This window comes from Tupaia chinensis, unplaced genomic scaffold (assembly GCF_000334495.1).
Source record: "Tupaia chinensis unplaced genomic scaffold, TupChi_1.0 Scaffold142716_1, whole genome shotgun sequence".
NCBI classification, from domain to species: domain Eukaryota; kingdom Metazoa; phylum Chordata; class Mammalia; order Scandentia; family Tupaiidae; genus Tupaia; species Tupaia belangeri.
The window spans coordinates 1,440,684-1,462,900 of NW_006202562.1; positions in this window are offsets into that span (position 1 = coordinate 1,440,684).

The window sequence follows — 22,217 nt, forward strand, 5'->3', positions numbered from 1 at the left end:
TGCAGTGAGCGGTATGGGCCCAGCTGGGTTTTACTTTATAGTATGCTCTTTTTACTCACTGGGGTTTAGGCCTAAAGTCAGACTTGAGTTCATGTATAGGTATGTGTCAGCTGCGATAACTATTGGATATATTTAGACTAATTAAGTTCACTGACAGATCATTTGGGGAGGGGGGAGGCACGGAGGGCAATCGTGGATGCCAGGGACAATGTGGGAGGAGGATGGGTCATAACAGAGGGAGGGGGATGGGGAATCTAGGATGGTAAAACAAAAGGCAAGGTATGCAGGTCACAAGAATTGGGAAATTATTTGCTGAAAACATATATGTTGAAATACTTGATTGAGCCAATGCACAGTATATCTTGGATGGAAAATTCATTTGTGTGTTGCGATGGGAAAAAAAAATTATAATAAAAAATAAACTATAAAAAAAAAAGAGAAGAGGATAGAGAAAGATAGCAAGTGAACAATAGAGGGGATGTTAGTGAGAAACAGATATGGTTTATTATCTGTTGAAGATGACGTGTATAGTATTCTCAACTGGACTGGTCTGGGAAGTATTTCATGATGGGTGAAGTCTTTTAACAAGCAAAATGAGAAATAGTGATTGACTGTTTTAAAAAATTATAATAATAATAATTATTGGGAAATGCATGGAAAAGACTTTGAATGATAAAGCGGGGAGATCGATGCCTCTGTATTGACTGACATGCATGGCATTCCCTTTTGAAAAAGCAATGGAAGTCAATGTAAAGTTATATGTAATCCAATGTAATATAAAGAAGATTATGATAATAATAATAAAAAAAAAGATAGCACCATACATATGGTCATCAACAGATAATTTTCCACTTTTGCGTTTGTTGGATGTTTTGCTTGCTTTTTTTTTTTTTCCTCCTCGATGCCCTCCTTCCCACCCACCCCTAATTTCTCACCCTCCTCCCAAGCTGTCTCTGGTATCCACAGTTACTTTCCATGTTTTTATGCCTTCCAATCTTTCAATTTCTGCCATGGAGTGTAGACATTTGGCATATATTGAGTGTGGAAATATAATGCCTCTCTTTCATAGTCTGGCTTGCTTCACTTGACATTAATTCTTTCATATTCATCCATGTTCTGTCAAATGCCAGGGTCTCCTTTTTTATGGTTGAGTAGTATTCTGTAGTGTATTTGTCCCACACTTTTTAAATCCATTCATCTATTCATGGACATTTGGGTTGATTCCATGTCTTAGCAATCGCAAATAATGCTGCAATAAATATGGGTGTGCAAGTGTTTTTCTGACTCAGTGTATTCCTATCTTTCGGGTAGATACCCAGGAGTGGAATTGCTGGATCATATGTTAGTTCTATTTTTAGGTCTTTGAGGAACCTCCGTATTGATCTCCACAGTGGCTGTACTAATTTACATTGCCACCAACAGTGTAGGAGAGTTTCCTTTTCACTGCAGCCTTACCAGCACTTATCATCCTCTATTTTTTTTTAATCTTAGCCATTCTGACTGGGGTTAGGTGGTATCTCATGGCTTTGATTTGTATCTCCCTTATGACAAAGGATGTAGAGCATTGCTTCGTATGCTTTTTGGCTATTCTTATGTCTTCCTTGGAGAGTTGTCTGTCAAGCTCATTTGCCCATCTTTTAATTGGATTGATTTGTGTGTGTGTATGTGTGTGTGTGTGTGTGTGTGTGTGTGTGTGCAAGGTAAGCTGTTTGAGTTCCCTGTATATTTTGGTTATCAGTCCTGTATCCAGGGGAGAGTTTGTAAATATATTCTACCATTCTGAGGGTTGTCCCTTCAGTCTATTTATTGTTTCTTTTGCTGTGGAGAAGCTTTTTGTTGTTTTTGGTAATCCAAAAGGGAAGGAGGCAGAATTCTAAGCTGGCTTTTCTAACTCACTCTTTCTGTCCACACACTACCCTTGACACTGTATTGAAGGGTATCTAGGTTTGGTTTCTTCCTGAGATAGACTATGAGGCAAGGATTTGGTCCAAAATAGATCATTTGGAAGATGATTCCAGGAGGTTGCTGTAGGGGAGTGGGGTAGTGATAAAGGGGAAGGAGGCAGCCAGTGAAGGCTTTGTTATCAGAGTTATAGCTGTGGTCACAGCAGCTCAGTTCCTCAGGGACACTTGAGGAATCCATGTGGCACATGTATATCAAAGTTATCTTGTCTGAGGGGCCAGGAGAGCTAGGACTTCCATCCATGCCTGTCAGCCATCAATTAAGAGTGGCTTGAGGGAGGTGTTGATTCTCCAGCACTTTTTGCCTTGAGCAGAGCTGACTACAGATTTTGGATGTAGGCAAGTCTTCTGGCCACTGAAGGTCTGGCTGCCAAGCTCTGCAATGGGAAGATTGGTGGGGGCATGGGCCATGCCACAGGAGTTGCTAAAGTCGAGGACTGTGGAGAATGGGACCAGGATCCTGGGAGGAGGGTCATCACTCAGAGTCTGCTGTAACACAGACCACAATCATGTCACCAAATTGCTACAGAAAGAAGGAGAATCATGGGTGTGTTTTTCAAAAACTTTTGCTGGATTGCAACATTAGTTCAAGTTCCTGCAGCAAAGGAGACAATCAGGGACCTCTAGATAGGCTCTCCACAGGAGCTTCTGGGATCACAGCTGGGTATAAAATGTGAGAAATCCCAGGCTTTGCCTCTAGGAGGGCAAAGATACATTCTTACCATGGAACCCCATATGAGAACGGCAACAACAAACTACTGCCTCACATACTAAGCAGATTAATGTTAGAGACATGCTGTTTGAGTGAAAAAAAGAAATCAGGCTCAAGAGAGCACACAGAAAATGACTCAATTTACAGCAAATTCATAAACACTGATCCATGCAAATGGAAGTCAAGATTACTTTAGGAAGAAGGGTAGTGACTTGGACAGCTCTTGTCTTTTTGTTGATTTGTTTAATTTACGTAATTAACAAGAAAAATGAAAAACAAAAATGAACTAGAAAAACAAATGGATTTTACAAGGTCATGACCTTGCCCTTCCTTTGCAAGCTCACGACCTTCCCTTTCCTTCCTCAAGGTGCCTGCTGTGGTTCACATGGATCAGAGAAACAAACAAGCTGATGCACACCAGAAGTGCATTGACTGGGATGAGGGGCCTGTGATGATAGCTCCATCTCTCCCAGACCCCTTTCTTATTAGACAAGAACCACTTATTCTACCAGGAGCTGGCTGTGAAACATGTAACAGGAGGATTCCAGTAGTGCGTTTTAAAATCTTTATTTTATGTATTTTCTTATAAAGCAAAAATTATTGAAAATGTTTTTGTTCCAAGCAGAAACTTTTACATTCTTTTATCTGTTAAAATGTTGCTCCCTGGGACCAACAGTTAATGTAATGGCTATGTAGCTAGACTCCCATGTAGTCCACTATGGTTCAAGTCCCAGACCTGGTGGCTTAAACTCACACCAGGCACGTGTGTGTGCATGCACAAGAGGAGAATGGAGGGGATTACGGCATGGCCATCCCCCTGGGGGGTGATTTCTCGCTTTCTGTTTCTCTGTCTCTTTCTGTCTTTCTGGCAAGTCCACGCGCTCTATAGCAAAAAAAAATCCTCTTCAAAAAAAAAAAAAAGTTTGCTCCCTTTGCTCCTTCCACCCGTCCTCTACTACCTGCTCTCTACCACCTGCTCCCTCCCTTCCAGTCTCTGATATCTACACTTATCCTCTCTACTACCGTATCATACTGACGGTGGCTCTCGCTGGATCTGATATATAAAGGGAGTTAAGAAAATGCGCTGCAAGCATCTGAAGATTTGCCAGCCGTGCATTTTCTTGACTCCTTTTATATCTGTCCTAGCAACAGTTACTATCAGTCGCTGCTCCCCCGACTCCATCAGTTTCTTCCTTCAACAGGAGGGATCTGTGTCTCCACCCTTGCCCTCAATCTTGCTGGCCATGTACCTCGTGTGCACCAAGATATGGTGGAATAGACGCTGCATCTTCTCAGCTCATTGGCCTCGGGAGGCCTGGCAGTGACACTCACACACTCTAGGGGACCAACCAGCATGCTGTAAAAGCACTTTGATTAGACAACTGAAGGATGAAACACATTACATCAAGCCTTTTGTAACTTTCCAGCCCAGACAACTGAATGCAGCCAAGAAAGAGGTCCCAGCTGGTGCCACAAGAAGAACCATCCAGCCAAGCCCTGCCTAAGCTTCTGAACATAGAATCCTGAGAAATAATGAGCTGCTACAATTGGAAGCCATGTTCTGTAATGGATTGTGTAAGAATAAAATGAAAAACTGTGGCTATCCTGCGTTGTAAAGATAAAGTTTAACCTTTGCCTCTCTCGCTTCTGTACTAAAAAGCTAATGCCGCCCTCATAATAAACTGCTGAAGTTGTGGAAGCCCAGAGCCATTTGCAAGTTAGCTTAGCACCCTGGAGGAAGCCCGGACCCTTGTAAAGCTCCCTCCACCTTCTGCTAACCCCGAAAACCCAGATCAGATGTCTCTGCAAATCAGACCTAGATGCAACATCTGAAAAGAGAAACGTTTTTGTCCTGCTTGAGCAAGCAGCTTCAGGGTCGCCATAAAATTACACCAAAAGCCCCTTATCTCACTTCCTCATTCTTTCCACGGACTTGTGTCTATATAACCTGAATGCCCCTTTGTTCGAGGCTTTACTCACCGTCGTGTCTTGCATGACTGGGAGTGAAGTCCTAGCGCTAGAAATAAAGCCTCTTGTACTATGCATCAAGAACTGACTTTTGTGGTTGATTGGGGTCGCCGTAGCACTCCCTGGACAAGGAGGATCGGCCGGTTATCGGCTGAAACCTTTCTATTGTTACATGGCTACTAGGAACTGTAGCTGGCCAGGCACATAAGCAAAGTACACACCTGTCTTCCCCATGGCTCCCCCTAATGCTGTGGTCGGTTCTTCCTGGTTTATTCTTGGTGCACTCATGATCAAGCCTACTCCCTTCTGGGCATGATCCCTCTGGCCTTTCTGGGTCATTCATGCCTAGTTCAGCCACTGTCCAGGGGTCTAGGCTGTGCTCAGTGAGTTTGGGCTGCTGCCCAGCAATTTTCTCTTTGCTGAACCTGCCAGGCCTTTTGTTCTCCACTGCTCACTCTTCTATGGCTCTCCAGCCAGCACTGCTGGGCAGAGTGGATCCCACTGTCATGACTTTCTTGCCTGCCTAGAGGAGGGTCCTGCACCAGCTAAGCTCCAGTAGGCCTTTTGTTCTCCACTGCCCACTTTTCTATGGTTCTCCAACCAGCACTGCTGGGCAGAGTGGATCCCACTGTCATGACTTTCTTGCCTGCCTAGAGGAGGGGCCTGCACCAGCTAAGCTCCAGGGTCCTGCCAGAACCTGTGCACTAAGTGTTTGATTCCTTAACCTTTCTTTCTCCAGCCGTCTGCTTCCCCAGGCTGGAGGTTCGCTAAGGCAAGTCTTACCGTCTGTTAACTGCAGTATCACCAGCACGTGCTCACAGCAGGCACTGGCTCTATGTCCATTGAATTAAAAAATAAGTGCTGTATCAGGGCCAGAGGGTGGCACAGTGGTAAAACATGGTGCTCTGCAAGGCTAATCCACATAGGAAGGTTCTAGGTTCACATCCGAAGACCTCCCTGAGTACGCCGGGCACATGCACACTCATGATCCTTCTTGACTGGCTGAGGCCGGAGGAGGATCATAGTATTAATAACCTGTTAGGGGGCTAATCCCTCACCTCAGTAGTCAGGGGAGTGGGACCCCATATTATTGACCATTGTTTGAGTCCTGGTCCCAGAGACTTGAAAAGCATGCCAGGTACATATGCATGCATGCCCAGAATCCCAACAGAATGGAGAAATGGAGAAGGGATTGCAGTATGACCATACATCATTGGAGGGTGCTTTCTCTCTTAGTTTCTCTCTCCCTGTGTCTCTGTCTCTCTCCGGCAAGCACACATGCCCTCTGACAATTAAGAAAAAGATTATATTGGGAGTTCTGTCTCACTCTCTATCTTTCAGTCATGGAATAAATAAATAAATAAACAAATAAATTGTTTATTTGAAAAATAAATTTTGAGGCCAGAAGGCAGCCTGGAGGCTAAGGCAGCTAGATCCTACATGGCTGACTTCATGGTTTATGTCCTGGACCTAGTGGCCTGAAAATCATGCCGGGCAAATGTAGGTGCATGCCCAAATCCCGAGAGAAGAATGGAGGAGGTGGAGCTGCAGAGTGGCCATCTCCACTGGGGATGATTTCTCATTTTCTCTCTCTGGTGAGTGCACTTGCTCTATAGCAAAAAAACAAAAATAAATAAATAATAAATAAATAAATACTATGTCAATGAAGACCCATAGAAGAGTTCCTTGCACAAACTCTTTGAGAAAAATTACCATCTCCTCTTAAGGTCAGACTTTCTTCTTCTGTTTCAGACCCATAGGTGTAACTGTTGGGCATCTCCATTTTTGTTTTTCAATTTGTCTCCTATTCCTTTTTCTGTGTTCTCCAAATCAGAAAACGCCCACCATCTGTCCAGTCACCCATCTGGAGTTTTCTCTGCTCACACACCTTGCCAGGTCGAGAGGAGGACAGGAGGCTGGATAGGGTAGGTCCCTTGTAGCTCACACTATAAGGGCAGCCCCCGCCTGCCCCCTCTTGTATTCTCAGTGTCTGGCATGGAACCAGGTACACATTTATAATAAATATCTGCAGAATGAATGCAGGAGGAATAAAAAAAGAAGAGTTCCTTGACTATGGTTGTTGGTATCTAAATACGGAAGGTATTAAATATAAACCCTTTCCTTCGATTACACCAAATAATGCTATATTGTCTGCCCGTCTCCATCTGTGAAGCTGTGTTTAGCTGTTCTCTGTCTCTCAGACGCTTTCCTTTACTTCCTATATTTGTATTTGTAAGAACTCCTCATGCTAAAAACTAGGTCCAAGCTGACCCTCTGTCCACATAGCCATCACTAAATATTCCAGCAGGAAGTTCTCTCCTCTCCTCTCAGCCGCCCTGAGCTTTGCACCTGCACCATTTCAAATCTCCCGTTTGAATTGTTCTACATTCCAGCATCGGGTCCTTTAATTCTCTTGTTTATTCACTCAGCACATACTTAGGAAGTGCTTCCCACGTGCAGTCCCGGTTGCAGTTATTTTTTCAGTGCGTACAAATGGTAAAGAAGAGACTTTTGTTAGAAGTTCAAGGATATTGGGAACCAGCAGTTAGTGTAATGGCTATGTCGCTGGACTACCACGTAGTCGATCGCGGTTCGCGTCCCAGACCCGGTGGCTTAAAACTCACGCCGGGCGCGTGTGTGTGCGTGCCCAAGATCCGGAGAGGAGAATGGAGGAGAAGGGACTGCGGCGTGACCATCCCCCCCGGGGGGGGATTTCTCGCTTTCTGTCTCTATGTCTCTCTCTGTCTGTCTGGCGAGCGCACTCGCCCTATAACAAAAACCTCTCAAAAAAAAAAAAAAGAAGAAGTTCAAGAATATGAAAATGCACTGGGGATTAGTTTGGAAAATGGCAGCATTCTATACTCTGAATGACACCTTCTTCCTGAGTGCCAAGGACATTCCTGAGCCCCAGCTCCCTTGTCCTTGAAGCGCTCTTGGCCTCTTAGCATGGGACATCCTGCCCTGACACCCTACCTGTCCCCCGAGATGTCTTTGTACTTCCAGGCCCTGGTCCAATGCCAAATGCCCGTGGAACCTTTCTTAGTGCTTGTTGTCACCATCTGCATGTCCCCAAATGCATTTGGAACTGCTGCTCATGGTCTGCCTGCCATCATCCCTTAGTTACTCATCCATTTTTTTCCACTTAGGTTCTAGGTTCTCAAAGAGAGGGTCTCAGCCTCGTGTTTGCCCCTTCACCAGCTTTTCCTAACAAACTGGAAGATGTCACGTGTCTAAAAAGGTTAAACTAGGAGAGGTTTGAGAATCCCTTATAATCCCACTGGAAAGGCAAACATGCCAATGCCCAGCCCCACTCAGCATCAGCAGGGTGTGGGCAGGGCTGTGGGACAGGGTGGGTGGCACTGTGGGCAGGGGTGCAGGAGGCGTGGCTGCTCTGAAGCACACTGGCCATCTCTTCTAGAGTCTAACCTTCACCCGTGAGGACTCACCAGTGCACAGCCGGGTACTGAGGGTGAGTGAAGACACACTCACACAGAGACTTGGACACAAGGGTTCACAGCAGCTTTTCTTTCTTTCTTTTTTTTTTTTTTGGAGAGGTTTTTGCTATAGGGCACTTGTGCTCGCCAAACAGAGAGAGACAGAGAGAGAAAGTGAGAAATCACCCCCCAGGGGGAGGACCATGCCTCAATCTCTTCTCCTCTCGGGATCTTGGGCACGCACACACACGTGCCCGGCGTGAGTTTTAAGCCACCGAGTCCGGGACTCGAACTGCAGTTGACTACATGGGAGTCCAGTGACATAACCATTATGCTAACTGCTGGCCCCCACAGCAGCTTTTCTCATAGCAGTGGCAGGCTTGGGACCGTTCAGATGCCCGTCGTCTGGTGATGGGCACACAGGAGGCATTGTTTGCCCCTAAGCAGAATCCTTCTTAGCAGCACAAAGGGGCAAGCTACTGCTGTTCACACCAGACCAGAGTGCATGTGGCACACGAAGATGGTGCAAAGCCATTGCAGGTTTGGACCATGAATATTAAACCATTTTCATTAGGCTCAAACACATCTCTGTTCATCAGAATGGGAACCGTTACAATCAACACATTTTTGCCAAAGAGAGATAAGTTTGTTTATTCCTGGAGCATAAAACAACCTGTGGTTCAGGGTTCCACAAACTCTCAGAAGGCATCTTCTGCATCCTGCTGGTTGTGGAAGCGCTTTCCTGGTAAAAGCTTGCTGAGTTGCTTGAAGGAGTGGTAGTTGGTTGGCTAAAGGTCAGGGGGATACAGAGGATGAGGCAAAACTTCATAGACCACTTCACGCAACTTTCTATTTTTATTTTTTTTCAGATTTTTGGCACAGGGCACATGGGCTTGCTAGAGAGAGACAAATGGAGAAAAGAGAGGGGAAAATGAAGAATCACTCCCCAGTGGGGATGTACACAATCCATCAATGAAGCAATCCCTTCTCCTCCATTTTTCTCTCAGGATTTTGTATGCACATGCACACACCTGGCGTGGTCTTCAAGACACCAGGTCCAGGACTTACACTGCAGTTGGCCGTGAGGAAGTTCAGTGCACTAACCGCTGCGCCACCTGCTGGCCCCTCGTTTGACCTTTGAAGCATTGGCTGTGTGACTTGCGGTTGGACGCTGTCATGGAGAATTGGGCCTGTCCTGTTTCCCAGTGCTGCCTGCAGTCATTGCAGCTTTCGGTACATCTTATCGGTTTGTTGAGCAAACTTCTCAGATACAATGGTTTTCCCAGGATTCAGAAAGCTGAGGTAGGTCAGACCCCACCAAATGGTGATCACAACCTTTTCTTGGTGCACGCTTGGCATTGGGAAGTTCCTGGTCATCTCTGATGTTGTACAACGTCCACTTTTCATTGCATATCACAGTCTGGTATGTCAATAGAAATGGTCATTGTTTTGCGTAGAATAAGAGAAGACAAACTCCTCAGCGATCTTTTTTATTTTAGTCAGCTCGTGAGACACTCACTTACCAAGCTTTTTCACCTTTCCAGTTTGCTTCAAATGCTGATTTTTTTGGGGGGAGGGCAGCTTCTCATGTAGTTCGAAGAAGATCAGCTTTGATGATTGCTCTTAGTTGGTCATTGTCAACTTCCGACGCCCGGCCACTGTGTTCCTCATCTTCAAGGCTCCCATCTCCTCTGTAAAACTTCTTCGACTCCCACTGCACTGTACGTTCATTGGCAGTTCCTGGGCCAATGCATTGTTGATGTTGTGAGTTGTCTCTGCTGCTTTACAACCCGTTTTGAACACAAGAAAATCACAAGACAAGCAGATGGCTGAATGATTACATTGCTGGACTCCCACATAGTGGACCGTGGTTTGAGTCCCGGACTTGGCAGCTTAAAACGCATGCAGGCCTTATGTGCATGTGTGCCTAAGATCCTGAGAGAGAAATGGAGAAGGGATTGTGGCATGGCCATCCTTCCTGGGAGGTGATTTCTCACTTCTGTCTCTCTGTCTCTCTGGCAAGCGCATGTGCCCTATAGCAAATCTCTCTCTTTCAAAAAGAAAATTGCTCAGATTTGCTTTTTGTCCAACATCATTTCCATAGTTTAAAATACACATAAAATAAACAGCAGGTAATAAGTCTGTAGCAAAAAACTAAGCGAGAAATATGCATCAAAATGATGGATAAGGTAACCACATTTATTTAAGAATGTATCCAGTATCAAACAGCAAATTATGACGATGCAAAACTGCAGTTACTGTTGCACCGACTCACACATTCGGAAAAGCACACCTCATCTCAGGTGAAAGGAGGTGGATGCGCGGCTACCCAGGGCTGGGGCTGAGGGGGGACCTGACAGCTGAGCAGCATGAAAACGTTTTTGGGTGTTGACAATGTGCCGTGACTTGATTGTAGTGGTTGTGTTGTTAAACAGATTGCCAGTAGGCTAAACTCATTCAGCTATGCCCTGAGGATGGGTGCTTTTTCAAAACAACAAAATTTACTTATTTCTTTCATAGAGAAAGCGATGAGAGAGCGAGCCAGGGAGACAGCACCTCCGACGAGGTTTTCATGCTGGCCGCAGCCAGCCAGGCTCGTCAGCACGTGTACAGGTGCCCAGCGTGTTCAAGGAGGCTGTGGTGTACAAATCTGTAACCTTCACACGGTCTCGTACCGGGAGTTTTGCTTTACAGCTGTGCCACCACAGTCGACCAGGATGGATGCTTCTGCATGTGCATAAATACCTCAGTAAAGCTGAGTTTACAAAAACTGTCCTGGGGGCTGACAGGTGGCATGGTGGTTAGGGGCACTAGACTTGCACACGGCCAACTGTGGTTCAAGTCCCAGACCTGGTACCTTGTTTTCTCACTTTCTCTCTCTTGCTCTCTTGCTCTGTTCCTCTCTGGTCAAGTTAAAATAAATAAATGAAGTTAAATTTTTAAAAATTCTTAAAAACAAAAAGTTCTGGTGGGTTCATCGGTGGTGTAGTGGTTAAGGCACTGGACTCCCACATAGTTGACTACGGTGCGAGTCCCAGACCTGGTGGCTTGAAAATAACACTGGGCATGTGTGCATGCATGCTGAAAAATCCCAAGAGGAGAATGGGAGAGATGGATTGCATTATGGCCATGCCCTCTGGTGTGTGGGGGGGCTTCTCACTTTCTCTTTCTTTCCCTCTCATCTCTAATCAGTACATATTCTCTGTAGCAAAATTCAAAAAGAAAAAAGGAGAAAGAGAGAAAGAAAGCAAGACAGAAAAAGAAAAGGAAGGAGAAAAGAGAGAAAACATCCCGGGGCTGCTATTTTGCAGGATCTCAGCTGGATTCCCCGTGACTTAATGGAGCTCTGGAGGACCTGTGCCTGGGGGAGAAGCAGGGCCCAGAATGCATTGCTCTAGCACTGGTGTGTGGGGGGGCTTCTCACTTTCTCTTTCTTTCCCTCTCATCTCTAATCAGTACATATTCTCTGTAGCAAAATTCAAAAAGAAAAAAGGAGAAAGAGAGAAAGAAAGCAAGACAGAAAAAGAAAAGGAAGGAGAAAAGAGAGAAAACATCCCGGGGCTGCTATTTTGCAGGATCTCAGCTGGATTCCCCGTGACTTAATGGAGCTCTGGAGGACCTGTGCCTGGGGGAGAAGCAGGGCCCAGAATGCATTGCTCTAGCACTGGCCAGGCCCTCTGCACTCGTCTACCCTTGCCAAAGGCTTATGAGGTGTTTTGCAGACAGAATCCAAGGCTAAGGGGCTGTCTGTCCCAAATACACCAGGGACACATATCATCCTCAGAACGCACACCAGGAGTGAGCAGGAACCCAAATGCCTTGTTTACTGAGCTGTCCTGGCAGAGCGCTGCATGGGGGCGCTGCAGGGGATCTGTGGGAGTGTCTTCATTGCTCCCCTGCAGTTAGGTGGAGGAAGTATGCGGAGTCACCCACCGAGGAAGCAGACTGTGATCTTGGCTTTCCTGCAAAGCTTTACTCTGTGCTGGGACCTGGAATCCAGGCGGAAGGACTGTGTCTTCAACATCTGGGTGGCTGCACATCACTCTGCATGGGAGGCCCTGGGACAGTAGGCGCGGATAACCAGGATGAAGGAGTGAGCTGACTAGAGTAAAATGGGCGGTCCACTTGGAGAGCATCCGCACGTTTGAAGGAGCGATGGCACGTCTCGGCTGGACAGTTCAGAGGGCGCGTGTGAGGCCAGCTGCCCGTGGACCCCGGTGCTGTGGGGAGGCCCAGTGCCAAGATCGTGCAGGAGCATCTGCTGAAAACGACGCAGGACAAACCCAGAGTCAAAAGTCCCCTAGGCATTGTTACTGGTCGATGAAACAAAACTGTCACAAGTAAGTTTCATAATACATTTTTGGAAATAGAAACCATGTATTTATCCTTCAGTTTCTGAAGGCCCTGCGCAAGCCGTCCTTCACAGTTGCAGGAAGCCGTGGGGACGGGACAGCTGTGACGATCACAGTGCTAGCATCACAGAGGTCAAATGCCACAGCCCACCCTTTAACCGCATGCATTCAAATACCTGTACACACACGTATGAGGCAGAAATCAGCTTCCTGCACTGGGGAAGCACTTTCCTTCCCAACACAGGAGAGCTGCAAGGGTAACCTCATAGCCTACACTGTCTGAGAAACCTCACTTTTAGAGAAAAATGAGCGTGTTTTTACAACTCCTCCTTTTCTCTGCATTTTACTTTTAGGACATTCTCGCGGTGGGTTCAGTCCCCGTTCTCCGTCGTCCTCTCCCGTCAGAGCTGTCATGGCCCTTACACAGGCGATGAGCCGAGAACTGAGGGACCAGGATCTGCCCTGGCTACCCAGCACCTGCACGGGGCGTGAAGCTCCTTGGGTGTCTCTCGTCCCCTCTGCCTCCTAACTCCTCTTCTCTGCTGTCTGCCTCCTCTCCTTCCTCTCTCCTTTCTGCAGAAAACCAGACACTTTACTAAAAAAAAACCCAAAACTTTCTGAGGGCCAGCCTTGTGGGCCAGTGGTAACAGAAACTGGATATGTCACATGGCTAGAAAAACACACTGGGCACGTGTGTGTGCCCCAAATCCCAACAGGAATGAGAAATGGAGGAAAAGAATTGGGAGCTCATTCCCCACGGAGGGTGGTTTCTCCTTCTCCCTCTCCATCTCTGACTCAGTTTGGTAAGCACATGGGCCCTCTAGCAAAAAAAGAGGAAAAAAAGCTTGTTGGAAGACTTATTCCATTACGAGACAAGATAAAAAAAATTAAATATTAAATTTTAGGTGAAAGACTTTAAAATTTTTATTTAATTATTTAATTATGCATTCATTTATTTAGCATTTTGTAATTGACATGTATTTATGGGGTGCAGTGTGAGTTCTCCATGCATGAATGCATGCTCAAGGAGCAAATCAGGGTAATTAGCGTATCTTTCACTTCAAACATTTTATTGCTAAAATTTGATTTGACTTTTCTTCTTGGAGCTCACTTGAAAAGATGTGGCTCTGCAGGGTAGGTCCAGGGTCTGGTCTGGTGAGGAGCTTTGACTCTGGGCTCAGCTGGATGGCCCTGGATAACTAGTCAAGGGAAGCTTCTTTGGGGTGACATTGTATTTTTTGTCGTTGTTGTTGAGAAGGATTTTTGCTACAGGGTGTATACACTTGCCAGAGAAACAAAAAGTGAGAAATCACACCCCCCCTCCCCCTAAGGGGGATGGCTATGCCACGGTCCGTTCTCTTCCATTCTCCTCTCAGGATTTTGGGTACACACACGCATGCGCTTGGCATGAGTTTTAAACTGCCAAGTCTGGGACTCGAACTGTGGAGGACCACATGGGAATCCAGTGCCTTAAACACTATGCCACCTGCTGCTAGCAATATTACTTTTTTTTTTTTTAGAGGTTTTTGCTATAGGGCACGTGCGCTTGCCAGACAGAGAGACAGAAAGAGAGAAATCATCCCCCAGTGGGGATGGCCATGCCTCAGTCCCTTATCCTCCATTCTCCTCTTGGGATCTTGGGCACGCACGCACATGCACCCGGCGTGAGTTCTAAACCACCGGGTCCAGGACGCAAACTGTGGTCGGCTACGTGGGAGTCCAGTGACATAGCCATTGCGCTAACTGCTGGTCCCAGCAATATTACCTTTTAACTGGTATTCACCTTCCCCACATAGGGAAGGAGACCATAGAGTAAGAGGGAGAGAAGCCAGACAGGAAAGAGCTGGGGAGGAGAGTGAGGCAGGATCTCAGAGAGGAAGCCACCGGCTGGGCATGGGCCTGTATTACCTGGTAGCGATTTTTATCCTTCACAAATATTCACTTTGGGCCGGTTGGTGGCATGGTGGTTAAGGCTGCTGGATCCCACATGGCCGACTGAATGGTTCAAGTTCTGGTTCTAGAGCTTGAAATTCACCATAGGTGTGTGCATGCATGCCCCAAATCCCCAAAGGTGGGAGAGATGGAGGATGGAGGAGACAGGGGCCACAGTGTGGCCAGGCCAAGTGGCAGGTGCTTTCTTACTGCTCCCACCTGCCATCTTCCTGGTGAGAGCATATATACTCTGGCAAAATAAAAAAAAAAATGAGAAGGTTCCTGGTTCATGTCTGGAGACCTCCCTGAGTAGGCTGGGCATACATATGCCCATGATCCTGGCTGGCTGAGGCTGGGGGTGGGTCGTGGGACCGTGGCATTGAGTTAAGGGTACTCTCTCCTCCCCTCTGTCTCTCTCACTCATGGAAGAAATGCATAAATATTTTTTTTAAAAAAGAAAGAGAGAAAGTAAGAAATGCTCTCTGTGAATTTCAGACATTCCTTTATCGCTGAGGAGGGCGGTGCGGCAGTCTGGAGAAGGGAGCTCCACCTTAACCTCAGCAAGTGAGTGACGTGGCCACACAGGACCATGGGACTCACACGGACAGGTCTACCCAGGCAGGCACCACTCAGATTGTTTCCATGAAGAGCGCTGGCAACTACCAACTCTTGGAGGTTTGCACACACTTAGTAAACATTTCCATTTTTGTTTATTATACTTCAGATGTTGGATCAAGTGTGGCTTCAGTGATCCATTACCAACTCTTGGAGGTTTGCACACACATTTCCATTTTTGTTTATTATACTTCGGATGTTGGATCAAGTGTGGCTTCAGTGATCCACGGTGCAGAGGATATGTCATATCCTGGCTACGTCACCCGAGTCTAAGGCTCATGCCCAGACTGGGACAGCACGACCGTGCATTTCCCCCTTGGGACCCTCTTGGTCCAGTGTGTCTCTGGAAAGGCAGGTACGGGCATTGCAGGTGGTCTCACTCCTGGAGCGTGGTCCCTGAGCTGCACTCAGGAAGAAGGCTTCATGCAGAAATGATACATATAAGGGTGTCGATCACTGCCCCCAACCCCCAAGTGAGTGTGGCTTTACCCAAAGTCTGAAGCCCGTTTGATTAGTAATATCACCCTGAAGTCAAGTTTTCCCCAGTGGCTCACAGACGCTCTTAAAAAAAAAGATGCGAGAAAAGTGGCCGTCGAAAGTCTTTACTCAGATTCATTTCCGTGGGAAGGGGCACAAGAGTGAGGACTGGATGTCTTGGGAGGAGCTGACTGACAGAGCTGTGGGAGCAAGGCTGCCATCCTCAGGAGGACCCAGAAGGTCGGCCTCACCCCGCCAACCTCTGAACATTTTAGATACTGGTAAGTCGGCTTGCTCTTTAGAGACAACACGGAGGGTGGACATGACTTTACCCTGTTAGGGCAGCTTTGATCCCTCCTCTTTGAGTTGCCAACTCCAGGTCTCCCAGGCCATCTCTGGTGTGCCCGGGCTTTGATCCCGGGTTCTCCCACCTCTCTCCTTGTCCCTTTCCTGGCCAGCTCAGAGATGCTGCTGGGAAGCAGAACTCCTCCTGGATTTCTTTTCTTTTGCTTTTTTTATTTCCAGAGGATGTAGGTGCTCAAGAGAGAGACAGAGAGAACAAGAGAGAGAGATAATGAGAGAGAGAGAGAGGAAGCACTCCCCAGTGGGTGCCATCTTTTTTTCCTCGACTTACCCATCTTGTCAGGACGTGCACACACACACACACACACACACACACACACACACCTGGTCTATTTTTAGAACTGCCAGCTCCGAATTAGAGTTCTAGTTGGCTGTGCATGGTCTGGCTCCACGGCATGCTACAGGGCCAGCCCCTTGATGCTTTCCCACGTGTGTCTCCTCTTGGCCAGTGTCTAAGCAAAGGCCCTGATCAGTTGTGAGCAAGAAATAGCCAGTGTCAAGGCTCCTGGTGGCCAGTGGCTTGTTCTGGTCAGCACATCAGTCAGGGTGAAGTGGCTTCAAGGTTCAAACACACACACACACACACACACACACTCACACCTCTCTGTAAGTGCAAAGCTCTCATGTGGACGTAGGAAAGGGCTTACGGTTTACCTGGTTAGCTGTATACACCCGTACAGTATTGGCTGCATCAGTGACTGAGTCTGGGTTCTCCAGAGAAACAGAGAGAGAAACAAGAGAGACACTGGGAGAGAGAGACACTTCTATAAGGAATTGGCCCATGCGAGTGTGGAGTCTGAGACATCTGGATCTGCAGTCTGCAAGCTGGAGACCCAGAAGAGCTGATGGTATGAGTCTGAGTCCAAGTCTGAATCTAAAGGCAGGAGAAGGCGGATGTCCCGGCTAGAAGACAGTCAAGCAGAGAGAGAATTCTCTTCCTCCTCCATTTCTGTCCTACTCCAGATTCCAACTGACTGGGCGAGACCCACTCATGCTGGGAAGGGCTATCTGCTTTGTTCAGTTCAGTGATTTGAATGCTCATCTCACGCAGAAACACCCTCACCAACACATCAGAATAATGTTTAATAAAATACTTGGGCATTCTGTGGCCTGCTCAAGTTCGCACATCACCAAGTCGCACTCTATCAAGCAGGTGTTTGCTGCCAGGCAGTGTTCCAAGCGTGCGCCCCGCGATTGTCGTTTAATCATCACCACAGCCCTGGGGAGCACCATCATTATTACTAACGGACTGCTGCTTAATGAGCAAGAAGCCACATCATCTACCCTGACTTGCACAACTAATGAGAATGATAGAGAAGATGGAAGCCTGGGCTGTCTGGGTTCTTCTCTGCCCCTCTTATATTTTGTCACGATCCACTCACTCCAGCCATTACACAGTGCCCCCCACAATTCCTGCCATTGCACATTTCAAAAGATGCAGCAGATGATTCTCCTAGAAAATGGTAACATGAAAACCTGCTGACCCAACAAGTATTTATTAAGGTATCCTATATACCAGACAATATTCTGGAGTTTCGAAAATATCAACATAAAAGAAGACCTCCTGATCACTGAGTATTGATTCAAACTCAGGGTGACAATCAATAAAAAAAATAACAAATACTGAGGGCCCAGTTGGGGGCATAACAGTAACACAACTGGGCCACATGGGCAAGGCCTTGGGTTTGTGTTCTAGGACTCTCTGACCCACACATGCCCGTATTTCAGGTTGGTGAGGCTGGGGGTGGATCATGGCATAAAGACCCTGTGGGGAGCTGTCTGTCTGTCTGTCTGTCTGTCTGTCTCTCATAGGACAAATAAATAAATAGACTTAAAAATAATACATAGGAGAACATATCAGATATGCTTAAAGATGATGAATGTGGAAAACAAGTCCCATAGAGAAATATGAGGGAATTGGGTTTTACAAGGGAAAGACAAGTGGGAATTTAAGTATGGTGTCAAGGTAGATCCCTGAAGAAGATGAGATGGTGCAAACCCTGTCAGATGGGAGAAAATGAGCCAAGCTTAATGAGGACAGAATGTTCCAGAAAGAGAGAGTGACCTGTGAAAAGACTCTGAGGCAGGCCCTCCCTGCAGGTTCCCGGGACACTGAAGAGGCCAGGGGACAGGAGAGCTGTGAGGACAGGGTAAAAAGGTCAGAGACATAAAGCTCAGGTCATGCGGCACCTACTGGGTCATTGTGAGTGGACGGGCTTTTACTGTGAGGAAATGGAGCCTTTGATGGTTCTCAGCAGTGGAGTCCTGTGATGGGAGGCGGCGAAAATGCAGAAAGGCAGGCTCTGTGCTAACCCCCAGGGAGGGTCGTGCTCACACCGGGGAGGGGAGCAGGGAAGGAGGTGAGGAATGCACTGAAACCTGGAGAGATGTTGACGGCTGGGAACAGGTTTCCTGAGAAGCAGTTATACCAGGGACGGTTAAGCCTTGTCTTCTTAACCCTTATTCAGAAGAAGTTACAGGACCGATGTGTTGGGTACCGAAGACTCTAACACAGTAGGACATATTCATAAACAGGGGTAAGGGCAATTTCATGTATTTGCTCTGCTGCAGGGCACGTGCTGTCACCAGACTGAGAGGGAGAGAAGTAAGAAAGCACCCCCAGAGGGGACGGCCATGCGGAAATCCCTTCTACTCCATTTTCGTCTTGGGATTTGGGGTATGCACGCACACATGACTGCCGTATTTTTCAAGCTGCCGGGATGGGGACTTGAACTGTGCAGTTGGTCAGGTGGGATCCAGTCACCTTAATCACCGTGCATGCCACTGGCAGGCCCAGGAAATACATTTTAAAGAAACTACAAATTACATGTTGAAAATGATATGTATCCGACAACATTAAACTTAATGATTTGGGCTCAATAAAGTTACCAGAGAGAAAGTTAACCGATAGTGGCAAAATAGCAGGAAATATTTGTAAAACTAAGACAAAAAGAGAGAGAGAGAGAGAGACAGGGCTCTACTTTGAAGACCAAAGCATAAACTCTGTACCTTGTTTTGTTTACGTTCATAAAAATGTAAAAGATGTAGCAAAGAGAATGTCAACAATACAATCTTCCCTCTTAGCAAAATGAGGCAGAACCCAACCCTCCCAGGCTCCAGGTGCTTGGAAGGGCTGCAGAGAGCAGGGGATGTGACGCAGGGCACGTTTGGGGGAAGGTTGAGTGGAGACGCAAAGAAAGGAAACTCTGAAAGCTGAGGAGCACTTTCAGACAGTCGAAATTCAGTGCCTTGGCTGCTGCCCTCAGAGTGGAGTATATTCTAATACCAGGAGTCTGTCTGGGCCCACCGGAGCCATGGAGGAGGGCTCCGTGAGGGAGTCCATGTTTGCAGGGAGCTGTCTTCCGTAGAGAAGAGAGACTTTGTATTGTGACCCAGCTGCCTATCCATAATTTCTTGTAAGAAGCAAACCGAACAAACCACTTCAAATCTTTGGTTCCAAAAAAAAAAAAAAGAAAGAAAGAAAGAAAGAAAGAAAGAAAGAAAGAAAGAAAGAAAGAAAGAAAGAAAGAAAGAAAAAAGAAAGAAAAAGAAAGAAAGAAGAAAGAAAGAAAGAAGAAAGAAAGAAAGAAAGAAAGAAAGAAAGAAAGAAAGAAAGAAAGAGAAAGAAAGAAAGGAAGGAAGAAAGAAAGGAAGAAAGAAAGGAAAATACTACAGCTGGCTTGAGAGGTGGCTCTACTCCTTTTATGTCTAAACAATTGCCAATAATCTAATTTTAAAAAGACTAACCACAGCGCTGGCCCCATAGCAGAGTGGTTAGTTGCTAAGTGTAAGGAGCCAGAACCCACATGGACAACTGCAGTTCGAATCCCAGCCTGGCAGCTAGAAAAGCATGCCGGGTGCAAGTGCCTGTGTGCCCAAATCATGGCGGGTGGAGAAACGGAGGGAAACGGGTTGCGGCCTCTCCACGTCCCATTGGGAAGTGCTTTTTCCTTCTCTCTCTCTCTGGTGAGTGCACGTGCCCACTGGTAATAACAAAGAAATGAATAATCAAAACAAAACAATAGCAGCATCTGCATAAAAGATTAAAAGAACAAATATTGAGGAATAAAGAAGGAAAAGGCAAATTGCATGTGAACAAAGTTATAGAAAAAGACTTCTGTGAGAGATAATTACAACCAGCTGTGTGTGTGTGTATGTGTAATGCTTTAGATCTATTATATATAAATTACATCATATGCTGGGCTGTCAGGAAAGTCATGACATGTTTTTTCTATGTTTTCCTATGCAAAAATGTGCCATAATATCTATTATAACCAATGGGCAAACAATACAGAAACTGTAACGGGGCTTTATTTTTACAGAGCAAAAGTACAACAGAGAATTGCAAAAGGTTCAAGAAACAAAGAAAGGTAGGCCGAGTCCACAGGGGAGGAATGTGCCTGGAAGGAGCACGAGCGGCTAGAGTGTAGCAGGAAAATGACGGTGAGGGGTTACGCTGTCGCTGGGGTAAAGGTGAGGCTAGAGGGAGCGCAGGGGAGACCAGTCACTGCTGGGGACAGACACACCCAGGAGTTAGGGAGAGGACAGGCAAGGTGAAGCGATGAAGAATAAAGGGGGGAGGGTAAGGGAGGTAAAAATGTGAGGTAAAAATGAGCTGTTCTGTGAGGCCGACTCAAGACGAGATCCGGGTTTGTGCCCAGAGGCCTCCCTGAGTGCTGGGTGCCTGTGTGGGTGTGATCTGTGGCTGCCGGCTCAGCAGGATGGTGCGGTCAGGATCCTGCTGGGGGTGCTGGCTCTCTTTGTGTCTCTCGTCCATGTAAGAAAGAAATACATAAACTTGGGACCAGAAGATGGCATAAGGGTTATGTCACTGGACTCCCACACAGTCAACCTCAGTTTGAATCTTGGACCTGGCGATTAAAACTCACTCTGGGCGCATGTGCATGGATGCCCAAAATCCCAAGAGGAGAATGGAGAAGGGGTTGTGGCATAGATATCCCCCCTGGGGAGGGGGGTGATTTCTCGCTTTCTGTCCCTCTGTCTCTCTGTCTCTCCGGTGAGCACTTGCACCCTATAGCAAAAATCTCCCTAAAAACAAATAAACAACAACAACAAAAACATTTACAAAATTTAAATGAACAGTTCAAAAGCAGCAATGGCATGAAATACGGAAGGCAGGCCGAGGATGCCGACATAAACACAAGAAGGCTTTAAAAGCTTATAAAAGTGTGTATTATGAGAAAACCTATGCTCGAGTTTTAATTCTGTTGGCACCAAATTAAACTTGTACTTTAATTCCATCTTTCCACAAACATTCTGAAGTCTCCTGTAATTGGAGTCTGAGAAGAAGAAATTCAAAACAGCAAAACAAACTGCTTCAAGAATGCATTCTGGACATGAGGAGCTTCACTTCCTATTGCAAGAATCCACAAGCACCGATGGGAGCTGACCTAGGGGAGTCCTAGCTTTTCCTGACCCTCCACCCTCCTAGATGAGGCCTGTGTTCCGAGCAGCACGAGCACAGGGCGGTCCCCCGGCTCTGCAGAGCACGGTGTGGGCACCTGCTGCGGACCATGCAGACAGAACATATTCCCACTCAGCCAGGCTGCGACTGGGCACAGAGACCTCATCAGGGACTGTTTCCTCTGAACTATTCTCAGAGGACCCACTTCCTGAAAAACGTCAGTCCTGGCCCGCTGGGGGATGGGGTGATTGACAGTAGGTTGGGGGTAGGAGAAGAGTGGAAGGTGATGTTTCTCTTCATATCCTATTTGATCGTAGGGGTGGGGCCACAAAACAGGAACCCAAGGAAAGAAGACCTACATTAGTGTCTTTAGCAATAGAAAAGAGATTGTAATAGACTAAATCAGATGGGGAAGGGTTCAGAAAGATGAAAGTGAAAGAAGAAACATTAATTATATCATTGCTAATACCTGACAATTAAGAGATGTTGATCAAAAACTAATAAAACACATTATGTAAAGCCATGCTTATAAAGGCAAACCTCTGAAATGAAAACACAAATCTTCTTTATTAATAGAGAATAATGCACAATGAAAACAGATCACGTGAAAATAATGTTAAGCTATATGAACAGAAAACATAATGTTAAATGACAGAATTATTCATTGTCATTGCAATAACTACAAATGAGCTGAAATAAATAAAATAAAATAAAACCCACGTTTATTCTGTGACAGACATGGATAAAGTTAGTAATTAAAATCTGGATCTAGAAGTACGTGTAACGTTGTAAGCCAGCATATGTGCACAAAAAGGAAACAAGTAATTTATCTTAACGTCAGGTTTAATTGAATCCACGCCAAAAATCATTAATCAAGACAAAGAAGAACACGTTAAAATTCTAAGTTTGATAGCTGTGAAATGACATAGCAACCCCACAGTATAAAACCACAAGAATTACGAGAAGTAGATACCAGTA